The sequence below is a fragment of the Botryllus schlosseri genome, chromosome 11, assembly GCF_051294905.1.
Source record: "Botryllus schlosseri isolate E-star chromosome 11, Bs_hap1, whole genome shotgun sequence".
In the NCBI taxonomy this organism is placed as follows: domain Eukaryota; kingdom Metazoa; phylum Chordata; class Ascidiacea; order Stolidobranchia; family Styelidae; genus Botryllus; species Botryllus schlosseri.
The window spans coordinates 5312983-5320938 of record NC_137246.1 but is presented as its reverse complement, the minus strand read 5'-3'; the positions used below and the strand labels follow the sequence as shown (position 1 = coordinate 5320938).

Genomic DNA, 7956 nt, shown 5'->3' with positions numbered 1-7956 from the left:
AACGAAAAAGGCAGACACCCTACAAATTTCACACTGTTGGATTATACAACGGAATCTTTCTCATACCCCAATAATTCTAAAAATTATAAATGCAACTTTTGACAAATTTAATAGCAACTTTCTCACGATTTTAGTGGAACAAAAACTTGCAGAAACGTGTACAATTGCCGCGCTACGAGCTTGTCAACGCGACGTCCCAACCCCCTGGTTGTTGGTTTAGTCGGATTAATGGTGCCTAACTATATGGCCTTGTGCACCCGACTACTTTGAAAATTATGTATACCGCAAAATTAGATTGATCTGGTGACTAATGCGAATCCAATAACATTATAACCCCGTGGTGTTCGAGGGCATCAATTAGTGATTGGATGCGCGCTTTCCAGTTTGCAATAATTAGTTTCGTGTATCCATTCTTGTCTGCTTGATACACTCGTATTATTGAATTGTAGCACAATGTCGCTGGTAAGCTTAAGGTTCAATTTGGTCAATAATAATGAAGCAGAACCTTCTATATTTCATTTACCTTGGTAGCGAGCGCACCAATATCGAATTTCAAACCATTGGGTATTTGGTAGAAAGTGGATGACTTTAGCAAATCACACCGTTAGAAGATTAAATTAGACTGTATGACTTGATATGACATAGTGTCGGTATAGGTGCCGCATAGTGCCGGTAATAAAATGTCACCTACTGTTTTAATGCTGTACAACATCGATGAGCGGACGGTGATATTTTTCGGTCCAAGTCCTGTCCTGAAAATTTTCAATTCAGTTCTACTCCATCCTGATCCAAAAATATTTTCAAAATTTACAGTCCAACTCCATCCTGATCCAAAAATATTTTCCAGATTTACAGTCCAACTCCATCCGGATCCAAAATATTTTCAAAATCCCAAGTCCCAATATATAACTGATAAAACATAAAAACACGTTACAGACAATAATTAGGCTTTCTGAAATATAACTCTGGTCTGTGACAAGATGTACAATTCCAATGTTTGCCCACCCTCGAAACTATATGGGACTACATGACACAGCAACTTTCATTTCACTATTTAGCAACACGAATGTAAATAACTAAACTTGCCAGATGGCTATCAATACCTTAATCATCACATCATAAGCAATGAGCATGTACGAACAATGACATCAGGGTTGATCATAATATATATTTTTTTAAATTTGACTGGCTAATTGATAAAATTGTTAGGCCGGTTTGAACAAACACTGCACATCAAATTCGATTGAATTCCAGCCTGTATGAAGCGAAGTTATTACAACTGGAGAATTTTAAATATACTAAAAAGTATACACATTTTTTCAAATTATACTGGCTGCCCGTCCCTACGAAGTTTCGTAAGGAAACGGTGCATTACAAATTTGACTCAATTCCAACCAATGGAAGCGTGAAAAACATGGTATTTACTGTGGGAAATTCTTTCATCAATAATTATAGAGCTACAACACTATTTTGAAGAGCTTCTTGGGGGTACAGAACTTGAATATACAACTGAATAGTATATTAATATTGAAATGAACCCGAATAATTCCGGCAGAAACTTGTCAGGGGTAATCGTCAGCAACTAGTAGAGAATTGGAAAGAACTTTGTACATCAACAATCGTATCACAAAATGGGACAGCCGGAAATATGTCATTCGAAAATATCCGGGCTCATTCTAATATGAACATAGGCCTACCATTCAACGCTATTTTTCTAACCAAAAATTTTCCACCTCAATGAAATCACCTACACCGGCTGGAATTCAAACAGTAGCATCTTTAGCCAGTAAATTTGAAAAATGATTTATTTCTATCTATCCAACCCTAATGTGCCTATACAAGACAAAAATGTAATATATTCACTTTCAGGGGTCAATACACAACAAACTTGCCATAGTAGTTTGTTCCATGAGCACATAAAATATTATAGACGAAAGAAGCAGCCAAATCACAATATATAGGTGAGCAACTACTACTGCGCCGGACATTAACGATCAACTTGAATCAACGTCAATTGGCAACACTGATAACAATTCTTCTCTCCCGCCGCCCTCACTGAGCTATATAAAAATAAACCCGCACTTCTGGTTGCGAAATCAGCAGTCCGGGATTTGGCATGCTCAAAGTCCAAGTCCAACCTTATTTTTCAAAATCACAATCCGTCCCGATTCAGATCCAACGAAAATAACCCATAATCCGGTTCCTGTCCAATCCAAGTCCAGTCCAATGCTCATCTCTGCTGTACAACGTGGTAATCAGTAATCTGTACATAGTAATGGCATGGGATGAAGTGCGTTTTCGTGCGGTTATGATGTCATTTAAAGACGACAAGAACACTGTAAAAAATCTGGTATATTTACTGGGAAATCTCTGTATATTTTGCAACGAATTACCGGTCGCAGCCTATTACTGTGCGTAGCTGGTAATTTTACATTTTGATATGCAATATTACCTTAATTTAGCTGTGAAGTAAGTTACCAGAATTTCTTCGCAAAATTACTGACAGTTACTCGTTACTGCAGTTTACCAGGCTATTGGCAAAATTGATTTGCTTCAAAATCGCTGCAGCCAATGTATACGTGGAACTGAATGTTACTGATATATCATTCTAGAGGTGATTTGACCTGATTCATCCTCGTTCGCGAGACTATGGGGTCTGTCATACGGAAATTGTTGGCCCTAGTACCAATTTAAGTATAGTAGGCCTACATAGTAGGCTACAAGAAACAACTGACAATCGTAGCTAATGTGATACAGATACACCATAGCCATTATATTATGTTATAAGGCTATGGCTATACGGCCGGTCTCGCTGGTTACATTTGTTGTCACGGATAAGGCTGATAAGTTAAAAAATCAGTTTAGGATGTATACGATTGTTCGGGAAACTAGAAATATCAGCACCGCATGCTCAGCTGACCATTTGTTAATGGCGGACAAGGCGACCTGTAATAAGGTACACTAGGTTAACGTTACGCGTTACTGCTTATTCTGAGATTCGTAGTAAACAACCAACGCACAACTGTGACATCACAAGCAGCGTCTGGTTCAGTAAGTACAGTAAGTAGTGAACAACACATGGAATATATATCAATTTATACAAGATTAGATGAAAAAGAAAGGGACTATATGTAATGATAAATGTTTCTGTATGAAAAAATACGACCTAAATCAAACATTATAACGTTGCCAGTAAATATTGTTGGTGGCATATGCCACTTATTTCGAAATCGTTCGAGTGTCGTATCGTCGTCTGGCCATTATTGAGATTTGAGTAAAGGGTGGAGCGAAGCTTGTTGTGCTTGAAGAAAGTGTACACGATCGTTGAAGATTCCTAGGAATGCTGAATGGGATACGCATGGGATCGTAAAAGGTACAGTACTACGCAATATTTGTTACCGTGAACATCTGACTCTGCACATCAGCCTTTGATGACTTTGATTTCATGATTGAAATATTTCATTCGCCGCATTCTCTGTTCTATTTTGGGATATATGTCGACTTATATAGTGACCACATACTCCGCCGCGGAGGAGTTGAGACTGTTGGCTTGGTAATATCATTTTTGGGCCATAGCATAGAGATGTTTTCATCCACTGTTGGATTTGTTTGCCACACTGCCCACACATGCCACCTCAAATGAGGAACCTTTTGCTTCAATACATAGATAAAGTAAGTCATGAATCTCTGCTATATCATGTAAAAGGCGGAGTCGTCATCATACAATGTGCCAGTACCGGTACTTCAAAACATGTTATATTTTTGTTAGCCTATTTGTCTTAGTCTTTATAATGTCATGTCTAGGTTAGGAACTTTGCTTAATATAGCGACTTACGCATGAATTCTTTTTAGTGGAACTGCAAGATACTAGTTATACAGAAGGAATGAGGACGAGAAAAAGAAACAATTTGAAGTTTGGACGGTGGTGGAATTAATTCACGTTTTCTTGAGACCACTCGTGTTACTGCATGTCTTCGAAAGAAGAATTAGACCTCCAGCCGCAATTCTTTTCCATCGATAACCATTTCATCGTGAATCATGAATGAATATAAAGTTTGTTCCAATGTCGCTTTGGGAGTGTGAAGAAACTTTTGCGATATTTTAGCATCGCGTTGTTTTGCGATAGGTATGGTATGTAATCCTAATTTACAGGGACAGCATGTATGTAGGTAGGCGGTAAAATTACAGTCTCGGTCGCAAATGTACAGGAGAACATGTAGATTGGATATACTGGAGGTGACTGTAACATTACAGTCTGGCATGTAAAGTGAGATTACCGGACGAATGTAAGTTAAATTTACATTGACTAACGGCAATGTTACATTACCACGAAATGTCTGGCTACCGTGCTTCCAAACATTTCGCGGTAAATCAAGGTAATTTTTTTTTACAGTGAAGTAATTGTCACAAGACTTCGCATACCCACACAAAATCGAGGTATTCGATAGTTTTCGGAGCCGGAGCAGTGATATTAATGTGCTCCGGAGCAAAGTTAGGATAGATGAGATCTCCGGAGCCGGAGCAGTTTGAAATTTACGACTGCTCCAAAGCCCTGGTTTTTAAGGTCGGTGGTCAGCATCATCAGAACATCTATTCGTTTCACGTGATATATAACTATTAAGTGTTGAAACTGCTGAACCGAAGACGAAGATGAAGGTCCAAATCACTTCATATCGCATACGTCATCACTTCGGCTCGACTCCCGAATGACCCGCTATTGTACGATTATGTGTGCTCTTGACTAAAAAACGAGGTCATCACTTTGACTCGACACCCGATTGACCCGATTTGTTACCAAACTCTGACGATCGCTGGTCCGGATTCGAGTTTTTGCTCCCATTTTATTACCTTTTTTTTTAGAAAAAGAGGACAAATTCCCGAAAAATAGGACATTTGGCCGTCCTCCGAGGACACTTTCAATTTATTGGAAAAAAGAGTACAAATCCTCTAAAAAGAGGGCGTACACTGTAAAAAATAAAAACCTCGATATACCGCGAAATGTTTGGAAGCACGGTAGCCAGACATTTCGTGGTAATCTAACATTACCGTTAGTCAATGTAAATTTAACTTACACTCGTCCGATAATCTCACTTTACACGCCAGACTGTAATGTTACAGTCACCTCCGGTATATCAAATCTATATGTTCTCCTGTACATTTGCGATCGAGACTGTCATTTTACCGCCTACCTACCTACATGCTGTTCCTGTAAATCAGGATTACATACCAGCTTGTAAATTCACGTACATCCATACCTATCGCAAAGCAACCCGATGCAAAAATATCGCAACATTTTCTTCACATCCACAAAACGACATTGGAATAAACTGTATATTCATTCATGATATCACGATGAAGTGGTTATCGATGGAAAAATATTGCTGCTGGAGGTCTAATTCTTCTTTGGGAGACATGCAGTAACACGAGTGGTCTCAAGAAAACGTGAATTAATTCCACCACCGGCCAAACTTCCAATTGTTTCTTTTTCTCGTTCTCATTCCTTCTGTGTAAGTAGTATCTTGCAGTTCCACTAAAAAGAATTCGTGCGTAAGTAGCTATATAAAGCAAAGTTCCTAACCTGGACAGTGGACATGACATTATAAAGACTAGGACAAATAGGCTAACAAAAATATAACATGTTTTGAAGTACCGGTACTGGCACATTGTGTGATGACGGCTCCGCCTTTTACATGACATAGCAGAGATTCATGACTTTATCTCTGTATCGAAGCAAACGGTTCCTAATTTAAGGTGGCATGTGTGGCAAACAAATCCAGCAGTGGATGAAAACATATCTATGCTATGGCCCGAAAATGACATTACCAAGCCAACAGTTTCAACTCCTCCGCAGCGGAGTATGTGGTCACTATATAAGTCGACAAATATCCCAAAATAGAACAGAGAATGCGGCGAATGAAATATATCAATCATGAAATCTAAGTCATTGAGGGCTGGTGTGCAGAGTCAGATATTCACGGTAACAAATACTATGTAGTACTGTATTACCTTTTAAGATGCGTGTGCCATTCAGCATTCCTAGGAATCTTCAACGATCGTGTTCACTTTCTTCAAGCACAAGCTTCGCACCACCCTTTGCTCAAATCTCACTAATGGCCACTGGCCAGACGACACTCGAACGATTTCGAAATAAATGGTATTCATCCGCTGACACATAACACCAATAATATTTACTGGCCACGTTATAATGTTTGATCTGGGTCGTTTTTTCCATACAGAAACATTTATCATTGCACATAGTCCCTTTTTTCATCTAATTTCGTATAAATTGATGTATATTCCATGTGTTGTTCACTACTTACGGTACTTACCTAACCAGACGCTCCTTGTGATGTCACAGTTGTGCGTTGGTTGTTTACTACGAATCTCAGAAAAAGCAGTCACCACCAGACATGGGGTAATCGCGATTAGTAATCGTAATCGATTACGACGATTACAGCATTTTCAAGTAATCGTAATCGCAATCGATTACATTCGAAAAAATTCCGAAGTAATCGTAATCGTAATCGACTACTTCCTATATTTAATCGATTTCTTTGTGAAAGAGCGATTACTTTTTATTTGTGCAAGGACTATATGACATAAAACTCAACAGTCGCGAACAAGGAAAAGATATTATACCAGGTTAATGATAGCACAAACGTCTGATTAACAAACACCACCGCTCATTTTTACGTCAGAAATATTAGCTTCGCTCATGATTGCGTAAGAAGTATACAGACATTGTATGTAATAGATATTAGCCGTTCATTGTCGTGTGATTGTTAGAACACCTGCCGTGCGATGTACCAGGTTATCGCAACACTCCAGACGCCACTACCTCGCAGCAGGATAATAATCACCATTCTGCGTCGTTGCAAATGGTAACTTATGAATTGATGTTTGTTTAAAGGTTATGCTTATAGTTAAATACAATTTGTCTGTTGGTGTTTGGCGAGCAGCAGGCCTATGCAGTACGCAGGGCCGTAACAGCACTTCGTCAGGCCCCCCCAAAACGTTGGTCTTGGGCCCCCCATAGGGTGATAAACCTAACTTCTGGGGGGCTGCGCCCCCCAGACCCCCCTCAGGCTTTGCCCTGTTTATGGCTACTTATCATCTACATTGGGGGGTTGTTGGGTGAGTCAGCTTTTTCCACCTAAGCGCGCGAAGCGCGAAAAATTTCTAGAATTCTTGATTGAATCGGCCAGTATGATCGGGAATTGCATATATATTGTTATCAATTTTTATCTTATCTCTGATCACGTAATCAGATTTGCTGGTAGAGCTGAGTGACGTGTGTTCGAAAAGGTAGAACCACTCAATAATAAGTAAACATCTTCGGGCGTATACCCGTTGGCAGGAACGAAACAGCACCTCGTCAGGGAACCCAAAAACTTGGGTCTTGGACTCCCATAGGATGATATAACGACCCCCCCCCCATAATCACGTTGCCCGCGTTTGTCACGCAATGAGCTGTACTGTATAGCGAGCCAGCGCGAAGCGTGAAAATGTTCGGTTATTTATGATAAAATCGGTCAATCAGATCGGCAATTGCATATATATTGCTATCACTTTGTCCTCTCTACTCACGTAATTAAATTTACCGGTAGAGCTGAGTGAAGTGTCTTGAAGACGGGAGGGCCCGTAAATAATAATTAAACATCTTCGGGCGGGCGGACCCGTTGATATGACTTCGTTACATGATGTTATTTCGTGACTTCCAGTCTGCTAGTGCTAGATCAAAAAATATAAAATCACATGAACGTACTAAACTGAAAGACGCACACGATTTCAAATTGGTATTTCTTCACTGGCGTAAAATTTTTCTCAGCGGGATGGTATTTGTCTTGTGAGGTTCAGATTGCCAAGACGGGAACATTCGGCGCCAGTCATTTAGGCGCCTATGGACAATTAAATCTATATGTAGCCTATTTTGTATATATAACGAAGTCTTCGGTC

At 39.6% G+C, this 7956-nt stretch overlaps 2 long non-coding RNA genes across 2 annotated transcripts; one reads left to right on the top strand and one right to left on the bottom strand.

The window, feature by feature from the left end:
• The first annotated feature begins 3234 nt into the window (after nucleotides 1-3234).
• On the top strand, nucleotides 3235-4064 carry LOC145449758 (uncharacterized). The gene is made up of 2 exons (XR_013918345.1): nucleotides 3235-3373; nucleotides 3853-4064. It is a non-coding gene; the product is annotated as an uncharacterized LOC145449758 (long non-coding RNA).
• A 1253-nt stretch (nucleotides 4065-5317) lies between these two features.
• On the bottom strand, nucleotides 5318-6399 carry LOC145449373 (uncharacterized). Its single transcript, XR_013918239.1, has 2 exons — nucleotides 6007-6399; nucleotides 5318-5530 (listed from the first exon to the last, which is right to left on the bottom strand). It is a non-coding gene; the product is annotated as an uncharacterized LOC145449373 (long non-coding RNA).
• Between the last annotated feature and the right edge of the window lie 1557 nt (nucleotides 6400-7956).